General features: G+C 42.9%; 1 protein-coding gene and 1 pseudogene across 1 annotated transcript in view; both read right to left on the reverse strand.

Moving 5' to 3' along the window:
- Window positions 1-21115, reverse strand: part of TPST1 (tyrosylprotein sulfotransferase 1) — a 110526-nt gene that overhangs the window by 79433 nt on the left and 9978 nt on the right. The window lies entirely within an intron of this gene.
- LOC136335709 (PCI domain-containing protein 2-like) lies at window positions 13837-20940 on the reverse strand (annotated as a pseudogene).

Raw genomic sequence — 21115 nt, forward strand, 5'->3', positions numbered from 1 at the left:
TGACTACTTAGGGGCATTGACCTCTGTTCACTTCAACTGTCAAATAAAAAAATGACAGCAGCCAATATAACAATAGCTGTCTGATGTGAATGAACCAAAATTATACCTTCTGTTTTGTCAGATTGGCAAAAAATATATTTGGAGTGTGCTGCAGAATTTTAGTAATTAGTTTATGTGTGTCACAAGATGAAAAAGGTTGAAAACTGCTGATCTCAATAAATCATTGGGCATTAGTTCCCTTGACCATAAAATAGGAATGATAATTCGATTACTCCTTTTCACATATAATTAGAGTAGAAATTATGAGAAGGTGAAGATAAATTGCAAAAGGTAAAGGGACACCTGAAGTCTCTTTCCTTCTACAGAGCTGCTATGACAATCAAGTAGGTAACATGTAAAAGGACTTCTGAAGAACAGGGGCCTGCGGCCCCCTTCACACACTGGCTACCACCCCTCCTCCAGCTTCCGCGCCTCACTCCTCCCTGCAGCCGGCCCCCTGCAGGGCCCCTCCCCACCCACACCAGGTTCCTCCTCACCTGGCTTCCACTCTGGCTGCTGCCTCCTGTGTCATGACCCTACTCCTTTCTGTACACACCTCCTCAGTATTCTGTTCCCATCTCCCTCCCTTCAGAATTCAATTGTTTTCTCTTTTGTAACCTTGAGTATTTGGTAAAAACACATTGGTTTGCACATTCATGCTCTGTACTGTGGTTAGTTTACCCCACTAGACTATAAATTCCTTTAAAGCACAGATTAATCCATTCATCATCCACACAGTAAGTAAGTGCATGGTTATCAGATAAAATACAAAGCAAGGAATTTACAGATGAATAAGCTCCTAGTAAATCTTCTCTCTTAAACCTCCTTAAAATACCTATATACAGTCATCTGAAACAAAGCAAATATTCAACAGATAAATGTCAAATGAAACACAGAAGAACAAATAAACAAAAATAATCTGGAGGCCATGAAAAAAATTTGCAATACCAATCATTATCCCAACAGGATTTTTAAAATTTAATCTATAAAATTTACAGCAGGTGGGGAAAAAAGTTTTACTAAGACTTTGAAAAAAGGGACATTAAGGTACAGATATTAACAAAAAAAATTAAGTGTTATGATATTAATAGTGTTGTAAAGTACCCAATTCACAATTCTGCGGGTTTTCGTAGAGGCACGTAGTCCAAATAAGTTTTGAAAAGTTTTATTAGAGGAGGAGATTTATTAAATATGCTAGCCGCATATGGCTGACACAGGGCAACAGACCGAAATTGTGTGCAAGCCCCAAAAATAGTTCAGGGGCTGCTTATATATCCTTGCTCACACACGGGCAGGGGAGAGCATGACATCATGGCACAGGCTGACAACATTTGTTTAGGGGATACGCCGAAGCATTAAGACTTTTAAGGTAACACAATCAAAGATGTTTACAAATCTTTCAGGGTTCATCTTCCCTCACTAGCCTAGAGGTATATTACCCCCAATAAGGGGGAGGAACTACAGTCAATGCAAAGTGGTATGTAAATTCTGCCTCCTATTGAAAGAGAAGTTTCTTGGTTAACCTTTATTTTAGATTTAAAACTGAATGACCCATTGTTCTTGCAAGCCAGAAACTTCTACATTCTTCTCTCTCTGCTCCCTAAAGGAGGGACGGGACAGGAAGCCTGATAAGAAAGCCTGACTTTTCCTCCCAGAATATCAATATCAATTTTCAGCTTTTTGATACCTTACAACAATCCCCACTGATTCTATTTCCTAAGTCAAATCCTTTACTTAATTTACTGAAGAGTATGAGGCTGCTGTTTAGGGATATTAACTTATAACATGTAACAGATATTTAACAGACAGGAACAAACCTTGCTATAAAATTGATTAAACATGATACAAGACAATATTAAAGTAAGAGGACTAGTCGCCGCAGACAGTAGGATTGTTAGTGAGGGTGACTAATTAAACATTCTTCGAAAACCAGTTTTCTGACTGTTCAAATTCTTTTTTTTCCCTCTGTACAAACCTCCTAAACCTGCACAAATCTTCTGCAATTTACATAAACCTTCAACTTTCATGAACTTTCTTATCCAGAAATAACTGGCTTTTATAACAACTTGTTTTTTCCTTTTTTTTCAAAAATATATTATTATTAAAACCATACAATTCCTTTCTAGTCAGAACACTTAATTTAAAAAATCTTAACCTTTAGTAACAATTAAGTTGGCTTTCATTTTATCTTTAGTTTCTCTTTTCCCAAAGTCTGATAAAAAGAAGTGTTCAGTGAGTTTCTTCATACATTCACCATACGTAGACAACCAGCTTCCAGTTTGTGGTTGGAGTAGGGCACACTGTTTTTCTACCTTAGCAGCAGTGGGAGTGGTGAAGATCACAGTGTATGGACCTGTCCATGTGAAAGTCAGACCTTGGGTAATGTACTTGATCTCCTGGTAATGCTGAAAGTGCCCCTTGGACAGTCTTTGAACAGTTTGCTGAGTAACCTGTAATTCCTGCAAGTACTTAGGAAAAGGGTGGTTATATTTCTTTTACTATTTGATTTATGCAATTTATTCACCTTGAACCTTTGGGTACCTGTAGGCACAATATAGCTTCAAATTAGTTTCTAATTAATATTGGGTTTCTTTCCTACTAGCTTTGAGACTGTGGACACAAATGCAGGTCCAATACTAGAATGGGCAAGCTAAACCTGGAAAGAATTCTATATAGCAATTTCCTAACAACTGTCAATTATTTTATTAAAGTCTATTTTAAATGTTTACTTGGGAAAATTCCTTTCTTCCATGTTTTTTTAAAATAATTTCCTTATTTTGCTTAGTATTCACTTGAGCATAAACTAAACATTCAGATATTATGTCTTCTGTAATAGATTCTAAGTTTGGCTTTTCTAATTATTCCTTTTCTGTTGGCCAAATCTTTTTCTAATTGGTTTTGAATAAACCTTTGGCAATAAGGGTCCCAAGACCCCACTGGTTCTGGGTGGCATCGATTTTGAGGCAGACTGAAAAAATATACAATTAACAATAAAATTAAAATAGCTAATATTAACAAATACTATAACAAGCGTCTTAATACAATAAAATGACTAAAGCCTACTAGATTATTAAACAAAAATAAAATTCTAACTAGTTTAACAGGATTCAAAATAAAATTCTTACAATCACAAATGTTCTTAACATGTTAACATAATTTCACTAAGTCTAAGAAATGTCCTAAAGCAGTGGTCCCCAAACCCCGGGCCGTGAACCAGTACCGCTCCATGAGCCATTTGGTACCAGTCTGCAGAGAAAGAATAAATAACTTACATTATTTCCATTTTATTTATATTTAAGTCTGAATGATGTTTTATTTTTATTTTATTTTTTTTTTCATTTTTCTGAAGCTGGAAACAGGGAGAGACAGTCAGACAGACTCCCGCATGCGCCCGACCGGGATCCACCCGGCACGCCCACCAGGGGCGACGCTCTGCCCACCAGGGGGCGATGCTCTGCCCATCCTGGGCGTCGCCATGTTGCGACCAGAGCCACTCTAGCGCCTGAGGCAGAGGCCACAGAGCCATCCCCAGCGCCCAGGCCATCCTCGCTCCAATGGAGCCTTGGCTGTGGGAGGGGACGAGAGAGACAGAGAGGAAAGCGCGGTGGAGGGGTGGAGAAGCAAATGGGCGCCTCTCCTGTGTGCCCTGGCCGGGAATCGAACCCGGGTCCTCCGCACGCTAGGCCGACGCTCTACCGCTGAGCCAACCGGCCAGGGCTGATGTTTTATTTTTTAAAAATGACCAGATTCCCTCTGTTACATCTGTCCAAGACTCACTCTTGACGCTTGTCTCGGTCACATGATACATTTATGCGTACCACCCTAAAGGCCGGTCCGTGAAAATATTTTCTGACATTAAACTGGTCTGTGGCCCAAAAAAGGTTGGGGACCACTGTCCTAAAGAACAGGAATTACACATATTCAGGAAAAGTCCACAAGGCATTAGAGTTGTGGTCACATTCTACACTTTGCAGCTAGAGTCCGAGTCCTAATGACCACTGCTTCTAGCTGGAATTAGGAGCAGGTCCCAGCATACAATAGGCATGGGGCATTGAGACAAAGGGAATAAAGGAGACACTATACATTAAATAAAGCAATAAAATCAGACTGTCAATACCCACAGTAGAGATCTTCGAGGGATAAAAATAACTCAAATATTCAGGCAAGACATAGTAGATGGCCCTTATATTCACAAGAAATGAGATCAGTTTACCTGTTACTTGGAAGAAATACCTTAGGCTCGTGAACAACGTTGTGAGATGGGGCCAATGGCCGGCTTTGGGTAGCTTTTATCCTTCAGTGCAAATCCCAGTATGCTGGGCAAGGTCAGGTCACAGGTAGCTAGAGCAGGGCTAGAAGAGACTGAACCCTCCCTCCATGGAGCAAGGGGGCAGCTTACCTTCTTGTGTCCCTCTTTCCACAACAAAGACGTATCCCCTAGTGGGCCCGAGAAGCCTGGCAGGCCTCAGTTCAATGACCTTTCTTTCCACTCTTGAAGCAGGGCCCTGATGGAATCCTATGAAGCCCTTTCTGGGCGCTGGAGCCTTTAAGAGTGTATGCCAAAAGCTGGTATTTCCTGACCTCTTTTGGGCCTATTTGCCTTTTCTGTTACTACCTTGGTCATTATAGACCTTAAAAGCCATGCTCAGAAGATCTCACTGAGGGGCTTGGGAGCCATTTTCTATCTATATAAACTTTTGGAAAAAAGATAAAAGCAACGTTATTAGCTGGATCATTTCAAGAAAAATAGGTTTGGGTGTCTCCTCTAGAATTCCAGAATCTCTTCTCTGCTAAATGATTCGGTACATTAGTATTCAAAAGAAATTTTAACAAAAGCATGATATTTGCAGGAGTTCCAAGATATGACTAAAATTACATAAAAAGACATTATTAACAATTCCTAATATTTAAACTAAGATTCCAATATTACAGGACTATAAAACAGTAAATAAAAGAATTAACAAAAGGCCTTTGAAACAATATATACATTTTAATATGGAAAATACTTTTATACAATAAGGGATTCTTGGTATAAACCATCCAGCTGGCAAAGAGATATTAATTCTTTTGACTTACAGTAATTTCAATCATGACGGGTGGGGTGGATGCCTGAGGGAGGAGCAGACTCCCACCAGAACTGAGAGCTTGCCGCTTTTACCTTCTTTTTTTTTCCTGCAGTTTGTCCTGTATCCAAGCCTCTTAGCAAGACAATAGGGCTTCTCCTTAGCAGGACTTGAATCAATTTGCCACCTGTAAACTAACTACCTTGCTTTGAGCAGCTAAATACAATTTTCACAAAATTACTTTCCCAATAGTGAGTTGCTTTAGCCTATATGAGGTTTCCAATTTTTCCCACAATTCCCTGAAAATTCCCTTTTACAGTTTTTACTATTATTGTTAATGCAATGGGTCTTCCTTATGAACTCTGTGTCTTTTACGTAACTGCAAGACTTGGAGGAGATTCTATCACCCCTCAGCCCATGAGAGTGTTGGAATTTTTCTCTAATTTTTACACCAGTGGGGGCTGTAAGGTCGGAGGATAATGGGGGCAAGCAGGACCACTGGTCCTGGCAGGGCCCCTGCCTGCGGCTGCCCACTGAGCCCTGCCCTGACTGCAAACAGCCCAGTCACTGGCGGAGTGATTGCCCCTTTGGGCAACAGGTATTTCCTCGGCGCCTCTACGTGGAGGACAAGCTGCCCGAATGGGGAGGCCAATCCAGCCAGGTGGGTGCATCGCTCAAACTCCTAGGACACGGCCTGGACTCAGAGAACCCAGGATTCTGCAGCAAGTGGGTAAGTCCATCTCATTTCTTGTGGACACAGGGGCTGCCTTCTCTGTTTTGCCATCACACTCTGGACCTCTAGTTCCCTCACAGGTCTCGGTTATGGGAATGGATGGGACCCCTTCCTTTCCCCTTTTTACACCACTCCTAACATGCAGTTTTGCCTCAAGCTTGCCTCCTTACAGGACCACTGGCAGTCGGAACCACTGGACTCCATTCATCTCCAGCTCACCAAAAGGCTGGACCCTACAAATCCCCCTATTACTCCCCCCCTTTTTTAAAATCCTTACAGGACCGCATCCGCAAAGTTTCTCAACTCAAGGCCACACAGATGTTCCTCCTGACACCCCTCAAAACCACCACCTACCGATCTCCCCCTCCCCACAATGCCCCTATTCAGCAGGAAGTAGCCAGATGAATAAATGGCGCCCCTTTTTCTATTTAACACAAAAGGTCAGAATGTAAGGTCGGTGGATAATGGGGGATGGTCACGTGGGGAACTCAGACCCCCGAACTTTGGCTAGGACCACCCACAACCAAGCGCACCAAAGGCGGCTTCACAGGAACCGTTTGTAAAAAAGCAACCGTCTGCCAGCCAGTGAGATTTCACCACGTCATGTTAGCTCGACTTCCCTAGAGGGACCCCTTTAAATATCTCCCATGCGGTTTAATCCTTGCGACTTCCCTGGCCTCCATCTTTCCTCGGGGCCAGGGAACCTCGCCGGGTGGGATGTGCGCTCTGTACTCAATAAAGCCTTTTGTTATTCCACACTTTGCTCGGCCCCTTCCTTCCTTCTCGGCGGGGATAAATACCTTACAGGGGCAACAGCCATTATTCCCAACACACGGAGAGCTTATTTTTCATTTCATTTCCTGTAATTCTATTACTTATGATTCTATCACTCCTTCTGGAGCTGCAATTTAAGAAACTGCCAATTATCTAGCATGGTCCACACCTACGGTTTGTTAATTTCTAAATTCTTTTTCTCTTCTTTAAGATTTTTTTTAAAGCAAAGTTCTAATTTTTAATATTATTCCTACCCTGTAATTTCCAAACAGGCAAAACCTCCTTTGGTCTGCCGGTGGACATTTGAAATTAATTTCTATTCTATATTTTAGTTATTTTATTCTTACCTCATTGCTCTTTCTCCTCTGCCTGCACACAGCAAGCTGAGTCCTAACCTAACCATGCATCTGGAGGTGGCGCTGGGGCTCGCCTTTTGGTGCTCAGCCTTCTGCTTGATGTTTGCCTTCTGCTTGGGTGCGCTGTGGTGGCGAGGGCAGTGCACAGCTAGGGGAGGAGGCATGTCCATGTTCGCCTCTCCATGGCTGCACCCGACTCCACCGTTCCACACACCGCGTGTCCCCGCTCAGCTCCTCTCTTCTCTTTCACCTAAATCGCTTACTTGCCAGCCTTTTCTCCTAGAGGCCGGAGAAATACTTTCCCGGCTGTATTCCCTATTGCAATACGTACATTGATTTCTTTCTGAGTTCTAATTTTTTCTTTCTTTTTTTTTTTTTTTTTTAGTGAATCTTTTTTTTAATTAAATATTTATTTTTTATTTTATTTATTCATTTTTTTAGAAAGGAGAGAGAGAGGGAGAGAGAGAGAGAAACAGAGAGAGAGAAGGGGGAGGAGCAGGAAGCATCAACTCCCATATGTGCCTTGACCAGGCAAGCCCAGGGTTTCGAACCGGCTAATTTTTTCTTTCTAATCTCTTTTCTGTATTAGATATAAGTCTAGCTGGACTAGGAAGACGTTATCACCCTTTCTGTATTGAGCAAGCTTTTAACCACTGTGGCGGATCTAATGTTAAATTTAGCCATTGATCAATGTTTGGAAACTGATCAGGGTAGCCTGGATCCTCAATTACTATATTCCAGCCTTAAAATCTTCCACTAGCAGGAGATTAAAACTCCTAATTGCCGGCCATCCTATTACTAAAATAGGCCATTCTGATTCACAGAGATAGCATAGCCTTTTCTTGGACCATTTAATTCCGTATTTATGGCTGTCTCCATAAGCTTCTTGAAAGTGCTTTAAAAGACAACCTAAAGGGGCCCTGGCCAGTTGGCTCAGCGGTAGAGCATCGGCCTGGCGTGCAGGGGACCCGGGTTCGATTCCCGGCCAGGGCACATAGGAAAAGCGCCCATTTGCTTCTCCACCTTTGCTTCTCCACCCCCACCCCTCCTTCCTCTCTGTCTCTCTCTTCCCCTCCCGCAGCCAAGGCTCCATTGGAGCAAGGATGGCCCGGGCGCTGGGGATGGCTCCTTGGCCTCTGCCCCAGGCGCTAGAGTGGCTCTGGTCGCAGCAGAGCATCGCCCCCTGGTGGGCAGAGCATCGCCCCCTGGTGGGCAGAGCGTCGCCCCTGGTGGGCGTGCCGGGTGGAACCCGGTCGGGAGCATGTGGGAGTCTGTCTGACTGTCTCTCCCCGTTTCCAGCTTCAGAAAAATACAAAAAAAAACAAACAAGACAACCTAAAGGGATCTTCTGTGAACTGGCCCCTCCTCCCATATTTAATAGCTAAGGTTACTAATTACAGAATTAAGACTACTTCAGAAAAATCCAGAAATCACCAATAAAAACAATAGGATAAGACAGATAATTAACTAACACCTAGAATAAAAGTGTTTGACTATTGAGATATTAATTATTACACAAGACAAGGGGAGAAACCTAGCAGGGCGCCCTGAAGCTAGTTTGAGAACAAAGAGAATAGTTTTCCACTTAAGATTGCTTTTTAGTCAGAGGCTTCCAGTTTTAACACAGAAGACCGAAGCCAGGCTTTAAAACACACATTTAGACATTAAACAAAGGACTTATATACAAACACACTTACACACACACACACACTTTCATAGACGGGGAAGGGCTTCCTTCCCCTCATGGCCTCTCAGGTGTATGCAGGCCGCGTCCCTGCAAGGACTTTAGATTTTAAACCCAGGTATTTTAGACAAAAGGAAGGAGAACAAAGAAGAATGCAATCTTGATAAATACAAAGGTGTCCCTGAAAAGTCCTGAGACAGGACTGATTGGCTCAGCATCAACTCAGTCCCTACTCAGGTTTCCTCCCGAGAACATCACCAAATGTGGAGACAAGTTTTTCAAATCAATAAAGTAGCTGGTTTCACCTACACACCAAAGTTTCAAATCAGTAAAATAAAAGATCCGGCCTTGGCCGGTTGGCTCAGTGGTAGAGCGTCGGCCTGGCATTCAGGAGTCCTGGGTTCGATTCCTGGCCAGGGCACACAGGAGAAGCGCCCATCTGCTTTTCCACCCCTCCTCCTCTCCTTCCTCTCTCTCTCTTCCTCTCCCACAGCCAAGGCTCCAGTGGAGCAAAGTTGGCCCGGGAGCTGAGGATGACTCTGTGGCCTCTGCCTCAGGCGCTAGAATGGCTCTGGTTGCAACAGAGCAATACCCCAGATGGGCAGAGCATCACCCCCTGGTGGGCATGCCGGGTGGATCCCGGTCGGGCACATGCAGGAGTCTGTCTGACTGCCTCCCTATTTCCAATGTCAGAAAAATACAAAATAAATAAATAATAAATAAATAAAAGATCCATTCCACTTACGCCTCTGGAGTTTCAAAAATTAGTAAAACAAAGGGTTTGTTTTACCTACAGGTTGCCAGAGTTTCAAATCAGCAAAACAGAAGATCTATTTCACCTACACATCGGAGTTACAAATTAGTGAAACCACAAAACTAGATTGGCCACAGAGCTAGTTTGATCTTACCGACAGGCTACCAGTGTTTCAAATGAGCAAAACAGCCCTGGCCGGTTGGCTCAGTGGTAGAGCGTCGGCCTAGCATGCGGAGGACCCGGGTTTGATTCCCGGCCAGGGCATACAGGAGAAGCGCCCATTTGCTTCTCCACCCCTCCGCCGCGCTTTCCTCTCTCTCTCTTCCCCTCCCGCAGCCAAGGCTCCATTGGAGCAAAGATGGCCCGGGCGCTGGGGATGGCTCCTTGGCCTCTGCCTCAGGCGCTAGAGTGGCTCTGGTCGCAATATGGCAACGCCCAGGATGGGCAGAGCATCGCCCCCTGGTGGGCAGAGCTTTGCCCCTGGTGGGCGTGCCGGGTGGATCCCGGTCGGGCGCATGCGGGAGTCTGTCTGACTGTCTCTCCCCGTTTCCAGCTTCAGAAAAAAAAAAAAAAAATGAGCAAAACAGTAGATCTGTCTCACCTACCCAATGTCTACTTTACCTACAACTAGTCCCAGACCAGTACTAGTTCTAAACCGAAAGGCAAAAGCAAGTATTCAGAGGAAAGTTAGAACATAAAACAAAAAGAGTTGGCTTGCTTACTTCCTTGATTTCTCTGCCAAATTATCCAAATTGTCAAATTTTGGAACCAGGGGTGTCTACTGGGGAACTGTCCGGACCCCACAGGAAGACGGGGAGCCCTGGAAGTCTCAGGTGGCGCCTCTCCTCGATCTTCAAGCAGGCCCTGGGCAGCCCCCCAAAGAGTCCGTCAGATTTGGGGTGCCTCTACCCGGTGACACGAAACACCATAGGTCCCGCGTGGGCGCCAAATGTTGTCAAGTACCCAATTCACAATTCCGCAGGTTTTCGTAGAGGCACATAGTCCAAATAAGTTTTGAAAAGTTTTATTAGAGGAGATTTATTAAATATGCCAGCTGCATATGGCTGGCACAGGGCAACAGACCCAAACTGTGTGCAAGCCCCAAAAATAGTTCAGGGGCTGCTTATATACCCTTGATTACACATGGGTGGGGGCAGCCCATGGCATGGGCTGACATTTGTTTAGGGGATACACGGAAACATTAAGACTTTTAAGGTAACACAATCAAAGATGTTTACAAATCTTTCAGAGTTCATCTTCCTTCACTAGCCTAGAGGTGTTTTACCCTCAAGATTCCAGGGAGGGCCCTGGCCGGTTGGCTCAGTGGTAGAGCATCGGCCTGGCGTGCAGGAGTCCCTGTCATGGCACACAGGAGAAGCGCCCATCTGCTTCTCCACCCCTCCTCCTCTCCTTCCTCTCTGTCTCTCTCTTCCCCTCCTGCAGCCAAGGCTCCATTGGAGCAAAGTTTGCCCGGGGCGCTGAGGATGGCTCTGTGGCCTCTGTCTCAGGCGCTAGAATGGCTCAGATTGCGGCAGAGCAACACCCCAAGATAGGCAGAGCATCGTCCCCTGGTGGGCATGCCGGGTGGATCCTGGTCGGGCGCATGCGGGAGTCTGTTTGACTGCCTCCCCGTTTCCAACTTCGGAAAAGCACACACACACACACACACACACACACACACACACACAAGATTCCAGGGAGGGGGAGGAACTACAGTCAATGCAAGGTGGTATGTAAATTCTGCCTCCTATTGAAAGAGAAGAAGTTTCTCAGTTAACTTTTATTTCAGATTTAAAACTGAATGACCCATTATTCCTGCAAGCCAGAAACATCTACATTCTTCTCCTTCTCCTCTCTAAAGGAGGTACGGGACAGGAAGCCTGATAGGAAAGCCTGACCTTTCCTCCCAGAATATCAGTATGAATTTTCAGCTTTTTGGTACCTTACAACCATAGTAGAAAGGCCAGAAAAAAACCCCAACTTTAAAGTAGAAGCCCCGGGGGGAAAGACAGCTTAAACTATGTATACAAATTTAATGTTTCAAAAGCAAACATCACAAGAGTGACAAAGAAAATTGAACTAAAGGTCCTGCATTCCTTCACCCACACTCCTACACTCACCCTGCCTCATCCACAGTCACCTCTGTTCTATTCTGATGCCTCTCAAACCTGCAACCAAGACTTTTGTCCCAAATCTCAGACCTGACCATTCAAAGGCCAAGGGAGAACCCTATTGAGATGTTCCAAGGGCATGTCAACACCAAATGGAAAACTCTTTCCTTCTCTCTAGTTCGACTGGTAAATGAACCACTTCCTCTCAGACGTCCAAGCTAAAAACAGAGTCTTTATGAACTCTCTCTCCCTTAACCTCTCCATAGGAAATTGGTGGGGTCCTGCCAAAGCTTCCTCCTTCAGTTGGCTTGAATCTATTCTCCTCCCTTTTCTTCCCCTGCTGGTAGGGCTTTAATCCTCAGCCTCATCTTTCTCATTTGAATAACTCCACAGCCTCCTAACAGTATTCTCTGACTTCCTTCAATCAGCTCGTTCATGACTACCCTGTTTCAGGAGTGATCTTTCTAAAATGTAAATATACTTAAGGTATTCCCCTGCTTAAAACCTTGGAATGATTTTCTACTTCAGAAAAAACTCCTCACCTTAACATAAGAGGTCCTTGATGATCCAGCCCTTGCATGCCTGAGACTCTTCTTTCATCACTCCTCACCACCAACAGCCCCGTACACACATATACTCACCCAGTGCTGCCTTCACCTTGAACAACGTATAGCTTCTTGTACTCAAAACTCCCGCTCATCCTTCACCATGCAGCTCCAACGCAATCTCTCCTAGAAAGCCCTCCTGACAGGTCTCAGCCTTGTGTGACATAGGTATTCTTCCTAGTGTGCTACTGTTACTTATCCACATCATATTACTTATTACATTATATAGTTAATTTGCTTTTCAGTTGATTGTGAACTCCTTGAAAGCAGGAGCTCTTGAATGAGTTAATGGATTCTTGATTGCCAACAAGTTAATGTAACTAGATTCTATCAATGTAATTAGTTGAGTTTTTGGAAGGTATTGACTACATCTTATTCATTTCAGTCCCCCCCCCTTGCATATAACATAAAATACTACATGCATTTTGAACACTCAATAAATACACATTGAGTCACCCCACTAAAACTTTTTTACTAAAACCCCAGACAGCTAACACTTTCTTATGATTAGAATAGTCTTTCCTCCTGATGTCTGTGTTAAAATATGGTTTGACTGTATTTAGAAAGACTAATGTACAAAGTTCACCTCCTGTTTTTCTCCATATGACCCTTGTTCTTCTAATCCACCCTCCTTATTGATCAGTCTGTTTCATCTGCCTCTACCATTTCACACTCTCCTTGGTGAATGAATCAAATATTTTGTAATCCCTTGCTCTCACTGGAACAAGTCAGAAGTTTAAGGAACATTTCTGTCCTAGAATCATTTACAAGTAAGGAAATACATTCAGAAAAGATAAGTAGCTTACTAAGGTACCAATACTTGGCAAATTGTTAGCCAAGTTGGAAACCAGGTCTGACTAAAACAGTGATGGCTAATCCATGGTACTTCCCAGAAACTGGGGGCATGAACCAAAAGCCATATATGCAACAAGTATGGTGCAAATTAAGTGAATTTAAGACTATCTGATATTGTTATAAGGCTTTCATTAGCATGTGGTTTAAAATATATACCATTCATTTTTCCAATTCAAGATGCCTTTCTTTTTGTGTGTGTGTGACAGAGACAGAGATAGAGACAGACAGACTGGAAGGGAGAGAGGTGAGAAGCATCAATTCTTCGTTGCAGCACCCTAGTTGTTCATGGATAGCTTTCTCATATGTGCCTTGACCAAGGGGCTACAGGAGAGAGAGTGACCCCATGCTCAAGCCAGCGATCCCAGGCTCAAGCTAGTGAGCCCACACTAAAGTCGGATGAGCCTGCGCTCAAGCCGGAGACCTTGGGGTTTCAAACCTGGGTCCTCTGAGTCCCAGTCCACTGTGCCACTGCCTGGTCAGGCTGGGATGCCTTTCTTATAAAATAAGTTATATAAAAAGTTACAAGTATGCGTTTATAAACAACACTTATGAGAAGTAAACTATAGCTGCCTTGGAGACAGCCTCCTTCACCGAAGTTTTAGCAACCCTCCAGAGCCAAAGGAGAGGTCTGTAATGTCTGAAAAAGGAATTCCAGGTGTCTGTGAGGTCGACATTAGTTATGAGTGATGACAGGGATTCCAAGGTATCCAAGTGTGCAGGCAAACTCAGTCTCAACATCCCTGGGAAAAGAGCTACAAAGAGATTCCAGCTGCAGAGAATAATATCACAGCAAAAGACTGATTTCATCAGCTCAATAAAAAAAACTACAGGAACACACTCCTTCTCAGGACTGTTTATACATTCAACACTTTGTAGAGAATAGAGGAAATAGGTTTTGCTGGCTAACAACGAGCTTCTGATATAGGTGTGATATATAGCCTTTAACGTACAGGTTGGCCAGAATACACTGGACTTCTTCAATGCCCATGTCTTCCACTTGCATGAATTTCAAAGTAACTAGAAAAGCAGAGATAACTGGTGCGTTTAACAAGGTACACTTCCTTTTAAAGATTCTTGTCGGTGATGATCTTTAGGTTTTCAAGGATAAGATGCCACAGCAAATTTAAAAAGGTCATGTCCTTTGTCAGAGCCCTGTTCAACAGGAGATTGCTTTTGCTCACAGCTTTGATTACTTCAACAAACTGCATGAGATACTTTTTCAAAAGCTCAATGGTTGGGCCATGACGGGTTAGCTCAGTCAGGGTATCATTTCAAAACAAGGTTGCAGGTCTGCTTCCCGGTCAGGGCACCTATGGGAAGCAACCAATGAGTGCACAACTAAGTGGAACACAGATGAATGCTTCCCTCTCTCTCTTTCCTCTTCCTCTCTCTGACTTTCTAAGAAATCAATAATAAAAAATAAATTTTCAAAAAGGCTCACTCGGTGGCATATGACCAAATGGCATTTTTACTGGATGTAAATATATCAGAATAATCCTTTTGATCTTCTGATTTAAATGATGACAGTGCTCAAAGGTGAAGGACAGGTACTCCTCAGCTTGCTTAAAGTAACTACCAAACGGACCCTTTTGTCCATGTTTGTCACACTCTGTGCCGTGCTACTATCACCTTTCAGGTTTGGACTGTCAATGGCTCTGATGAGGGGTTTACCAAATGGAGTTTGCTGATCTTTTTCTTTTTTTCTTTTTTTTTCCTCTGCATTTCTCTGAAGTTGGAAACGGGGAGGCAGTCAGACAGACTCCCGCATGCGCCCGACCGGGATCCACTCGGCATGCCCACCAGGGGGCGATGCTCTGCCCATCTGGAGCGTCACTCTGTCCCAACCAGAGCCATTCTAGTGCCTGAGGCAGAGGCCCCAGAGTCATCCTCAAGGCCTGGTCAAACTTTGCTCCAATGGAGCCCCGGCTGCAGAAGGGGAAGAGAGAGACAGAGAGGAAGGAGAGGGGGAGGGGTGGAGAAGCAGATGGGCGCTTCTCTCCTGTGTGCCCTGGCTGGGAATCGAACCCAGGACTCCCGCACGCCAGGCCGATGCTCTACCACTGAGCCAACCCGCCAGGGCTTGGAGTTTGCTGATCTTAAAGTAAATCTTGAATAACTGATTCTGGAATTCTGTGATCTCTATCAAAAGCTAGACATCAAATCTTTGATCAGAAACCACTGTTATAACCATCTCTATTAAGAAAATTGAATACTGCCTTTACTGTTTGATCTTGTTCTCCCCTTTGCAAGGATTATATAATGTAGTGTGCATACAACCATGTATTGCTTAATTTTTCCAGAGTATACTATTTCCTCCAGCCTGATAATGGATGACTAAAATGCAATCCCCAGTAACAATACCTAAAATGTTAAACATTCTTTCTGTGAAACCTTATTCCTATACTTCAGTTAACAAATGTTGACTGAGATGGGTATGATTCATCAAGTGCCTTCAGAGAACTAGCAACTTAGCAGGGGGAAAAAACAAGAAACTCTATATACTACGTGATGAAATAATAAGAGTCATACAAAAGGTATGAAAAAAGATATGCAGGAATTGCAGAATTATATCCAAAGGCTACATAAAGAAAATTACATCAGAATAAGTCTTAGAAGTAAGACTCCCACTGTGGGAGGGGGAAAATGAGTGTTTTAAGCAGAGAAAATAAGATAACAAGAAATCTCAAAGTGGAAGAGGATAACACATTTAGAAAATATTAAGCAATAAACATAGCCAGAGTAGATGGAAATAATAGCACATAAAACTGTAAAAACATAATTATTCAACCTCAGAGTTCTAAGTAACCTAAACAATCTGCTAAAATTTCGTGCATGAACCCCTTCTACTACATAAATAAGAAAAGGCTGAAGGAAGCATATTCAGCATGGGAGAGTATAGAACTCCAAAAGTCTGATCCTCCAAAAAAGTAATGAGAAAGACTGGAAAAATGCAAAACCAACCGTTTCAGAAATCTGAAAATTAACCAAAGACTTACAACAATCCAAGAAACATTTATCCAAGAAAAACAGCTGACTTTCAGTAAGAAGAACAAGATTTACGGCATTTAATTCTCCTCATTTCCTCCACCCAGCTCTACGGAAGACTTGGAAACCAACAACTGCAAACATGGTAGCTGTGAACAACAGCAGCCCAGCAGCCACTTAAGAAAGAAGAACAGGTTCGGAGCTCCCCAAACCCACATCTCCAGAGAACTGTCACTACTTAACCTATCTAGCTGCTCACTGGAAAAGCTGCATGCTCAGGGCTTATCTTTATTGGATCTGAATCAGAGCACTCTCAATGTGAACAATCCTATCCCCAGGGCAATTGTTAAAAATATTGAGAAAATTTCTTTTAAACTTTTTTTATTTAAATTTTTTTAAATTTCAACATCAATTGATATCTAATATTATATTAGTATCAGGTGTACAACATAGTCGTTACACATTTATGTAACAAGGGATCACATGATTAGTACCCCCAACACCATAGTTATTACAATATTATTGACTATATTCCCTATGCTGTTCTTTATATCCCCATGACCATTTTGTCACTGCCCATCTGTACTTCCTAATCCTAATCCCTTCACTTTTTCATCCATCCCCCCACCCATCCCCCACCCCTCATCTGGCAACTATCAGTCTGTTCTCTGAGCTATGAATTTGTTTCTCTTCTGTTTGTCCATTTTGGGTTTTTTTAATTCCACACATAAGTGAAATCATATGGTATTTGTCTTTCTCTGTTTGACTTATTTCAATAGCCGCTGGGTCCACTCATGTTGTCACAAATGGTAAGATTTCATTCTTTTTATGTCCAAGTAATATTCCATTGTGTGTGTATAGTAGACACTTAGGTTGACTCCATACCTTAGCTATTGTAACCAATGCTGCAGTGAACATAAAAATGCATGTATCCTTTTTTTATTTTATTTTATTTTTTACAGAGTCAGAGAGTGAGTCAGAGAGAGGGATAGACAGGGACAGACAGACAGGAACGAAGAGAGATGAGAAACATCAATCATTAATTTTTCATTGTGCATTGCAACACCTTAGTTGTTCATTGATTGCTTTATCATATGTGCCTTGACCGCGGGCCTTCAGCAGACTGACTAACCCCTTGCTGGAGCCAGGGACCTTGGGTTCAAGCTGGTGGGATTTTGCTCAAACCAGATGAGCCCGCGCTCAAGCTGGCGACCTCGGGGTCTCGAACCTGGGTCTTCTGCATCCCAGTCCAACGCTCTATCCACTGCGCCACCGCCTGGTCAGGCGCATGTATCTTTTTTGAATAAGAGTTTTAAACTTCTTCAAATAAATACCCAGAAAAGGAATTGCTGAGTCATAAGGCAATTCTATCTTTAACTTTTTCGAGAAGCCTCTATCTATACTGTTTTCCATAGCGGCTGCACCAATGTGCAATTCCAACAGTGCACAAGGGTTCCCTATATTCCTCAACCAATACTTGTTGTTTGTTGATTTATTGATAATAGCCATCCTGACAGGTATGTGATGATATCTCATTGTGGTTTTTATTTCCATTTCTCTGATGATTAGTATGACATTGAGCATCTTTTCATGTCTATTGGGCATCAATATGTCCTTTGGAGAACTATCTATTCAGGTCCTCTGCCCATTTTTACTTAGATTGTCTTTTTGGTGCTAAGCTGTAAGAGTTTCTTATAAATTCTGTATATTAACCCCTTACTGGATGTATCATTGCCAGGTATCTTCTCTCATTCATTAGGTTGTTTTTTCATTTTGTAGGCTGCTTCCTAAAAACTTTTTAGTTTCATTTCATATATATAGGTCTTGATTTCTTATTCACTTAGCAACACTATGTTTTTTGATGGGAGCATTTACCGTATTTTTCGCTCCATAAGATGTACTACTTTCTTTCCTCCAAAAGTGGAGGGGAAAATGACCATGAGTCTTATGGAATGAAAAACATGGTATTTTATTAAATATTTTAGCACACCATTTGGTTCAGAATATTTTTTTATTTTCCTCCTTAAAATCCTAGGTGCGTCTTAGGGTCAGGTGTGTCTTATGGAGCGAAAAATAGGGTAATCCATTTACATTTAAACTTATTATTGATAGGTGTAGTTACTGCCATTTTTTAATTCATATTTTTAATCTTTTCTTCTTTTTCAAGAAGTCCCTTTAACATTTCTTGTACTATTAGTTTGGTGGTAGTAAATTCCTTTAGTTATTTATTTATCTTTGTCTTGGAAGCTCTTTATCTCTCCTTCCATTCTAAATGATAGCCTGGCTTGGTACAGTAATCTTGGTTGTAGTTTCCTTGTTTTTCATCACTTTGAATATTTCATGCCAATCAGCTGACAGTCTTATCAGGGCTCCCTTGAACATAACTCCTTTTCTCTTGCTGCTTTTAAGATTCTGTTTGTTGATATATGAAAAGATGCTCAGCTTCATTAGTTATTAGAGAAATGCAAATCAAAACTACAATGAGATACCACCTCACCCCTGTTAGATTAGCTATTATCAACAAGACGGGTAATAGCAAATGTTGGAGAGGCTGTGGAGAAAAAGGAACCCCATTCACTGTTGGTGGGACTGTAAAGTAGTACAACCATTATGGAGGAAAGTATGGTGGTTCCTCAAAAAACTGCAAATAGAACTACCTCATGACCCAGCAATCCCTCTACTGGGTATACACCCCAAAACCTCAGAAACATTGATACGTGAAGACACATGTAGCCCCATGTTCATTGCAGCACTGTTCACAGTGGCCAAGACATGGAAACAACCAAAAAGCCCTTCAATAGAAGACTGGATAAAGAAGATGTGGCACATATACACTATGGAATACTACTCAGCCATAAGAAATGATGACATCAGATCATTTACAGCAAAATGGTGGGATCTTGATAACATTATAAGGAGTGAAATAAGCAAATCAGAAAAAAACAAGAACTACATGATTCCATACATTGGTGGAACATAAAAATGAGACTAAGAGACATGGACAAGAGTGTGGTGGTTACCAAGGGGGGGGGGGAGGACATGGGAGGGAGGGAGGGAGAGAGTTAGGGGGAGGGGGAGGGGCACAGAGAACTAGATAGAGGGTGACGGAGGACAATCTGACTTTGGGCGAGGGGTTTGCAACATAATTTGATGACAAAATAACCTAGACATGTTTTCTTTGAATATATGTACCCTGATTTATTAATGTCATCCCATTACCATTAATAAAAATTTATTAAAAAAAAAAAAAAAAAAAGATTCTGTTTGTCTTTAACATTGGCATTTTAATTATGTGTCCTGGTGTGGGCCTCTTCGGAACTCTGTGCTTCCTGGATTCGTATGTCTATTTCCTTTACCAGGGTAGGAAAACTTTTAGTTATTATCCCTTCAAACAGGTTTTTAATCCCTTGCTCTCTCTTTTCCTTCTGGAACCCCTATGATGTGAATGTTGGTATGCTTGATGTTATCACAGAGGCCCTTTTAAACTATTCTTGTTCTTTTTAATTCTTTTTTCTTTTTGTTGTTCTGATTGGGTGTTTTCTGCTACATTATATTCCAAACCATTGATTCAATCCTCTGCTTCATCTACTCTGCTGTTGATTCCATCTAATGTATTCATTTCATTTATAGTATTCTTCTCTTCTGACTGGTCCTTTTTTATGTTTATATCTCTCTGTTGGAAGTTCTCACTGAGTTCATCCATTCTTCCCCTAAATTCACTACAACCAGGTGTTTTGAATTCTGCATCTCATAGACTGCAGTACTATTTCCCTCCATTTTGTTTATTTACTTTTTTTTTTTTTTTCATTTTTCTTAAGTGAGAAGTGGGGAGGCAGAGAGACAGACTCCTGCATCTGCCCCAAACAGGATCCACCCAGCAAGCCCACTAAAGGGTGATGCTCTGCCACTGGGGCCATTGCTCTATAACTAAGCAACCAAGCTATCTTAGCACTGTGAGTAGACCATGGAGCCATCCTCAGCACCTGGGCCAACTTTCTCCAACTGAGCTATGGCTACAGGAGGAGAAGAGAGAGACAGAGAGAGAAAAAGGAGAGGGGGAGGGGTAGAGAAGCAGATGGGCGCTTCTCCTGTGTGCCCTGACTGGGAATCAAACCCAGGACATCCACAAACCAGGTCAACACTCTACCACTGAGCCAACCGGCCAGGGCCTTGTTTAGTTCTTTTTCTAGATATTTTTCTTGTCCTTTCATCTGGGACATGTCTGTCTCCCCATTTTGGCTGCCTGTATTTGTTTCTATATAGTAGGTACATCTGCTAAGTCTCCCAGGCTTGGCAGGGTGGCCTTATGTATTAGGTGTCCTGAGTGGCCCAATGGCACAGTCTCCCTGATCATCTGAGCTAGGTACTCCAGGGGTGTCCTTTGTGTGGGTTATGTGTGCCTGCCTGTTGTAGTATAGCCTTATTTGCTATTGTCACATCAGTGGATGGAATTCACCCTCACGCTGACTGACTTTAAGGACTGGCCATTAGTACAATGGTTGAGCTGTTGTGTGGGGGCTGACTCCATGAAGTGGATTTCACTACTGTGGAGCTCTGGTGCCTACTGAATCCACCCACTTGGGTGTGTTGTTTGTAGAGCTAACTAGGTAGAGTACTCTTGTGTGATCTGAAACTCATCACTGGGTTTATTGATTCTGAGGCCTCTTAGAAGGGCTCTGGTGCAGGCCCAGATTAGCTGCTGCTTGTGCCTGGCATGGGAACACCTGGTAGGAGCTACAAAGTGATCTGTAATTGCTAGCTGCCTGTGCTAGGCTTGGAGATGCCCACGAAAGGCAATGCTGCCAACCAAGGCTGGCTGCCACTAGTGCCAGACTGGGAACCACTTAACAAGACATACAGGGTATGCAGAGGCCAGGTGCTGCTTGTGGTTTGTGAACCTTTGAGAGATTTTAGGGAAATCCAAGGCATGGACCAAGGCTACCACTTGTAATAGCCACTGAGAGAGGTTCAGCCTGTGCATGAGTTGGATAGGGTGGGTTCTCAGGGAATCACAGAGTGTGGGGAGTTTGGTGGACACTCAGATTTAGTCTAACTGCACTTGCTGGCTTTATAGGGGAAAGGTTCAACAAAGGAACAAAATGACTGAGAGAGCTTCCCCTCCAGCCCTGTCCCTGAAACCAGACAATGCAGTCCCT

The sequence above is a fragment of the Saccopteryx bilineata genome, chromosome 4 (assembly GCF_036850765.1).
Source record: "Saccopteryx bilineata isolate mSacBil1 chromosome 4, mSacBil1_pri_phased_curated, whole genome shotgun sequence".
Classification (NCBI taxonomy): Eukaryota; Metazoa; Chordata; class Mammalia; order Chiroptera; family Emballonuridae; genus Saccopteryx; species Saccopteryx bilineata.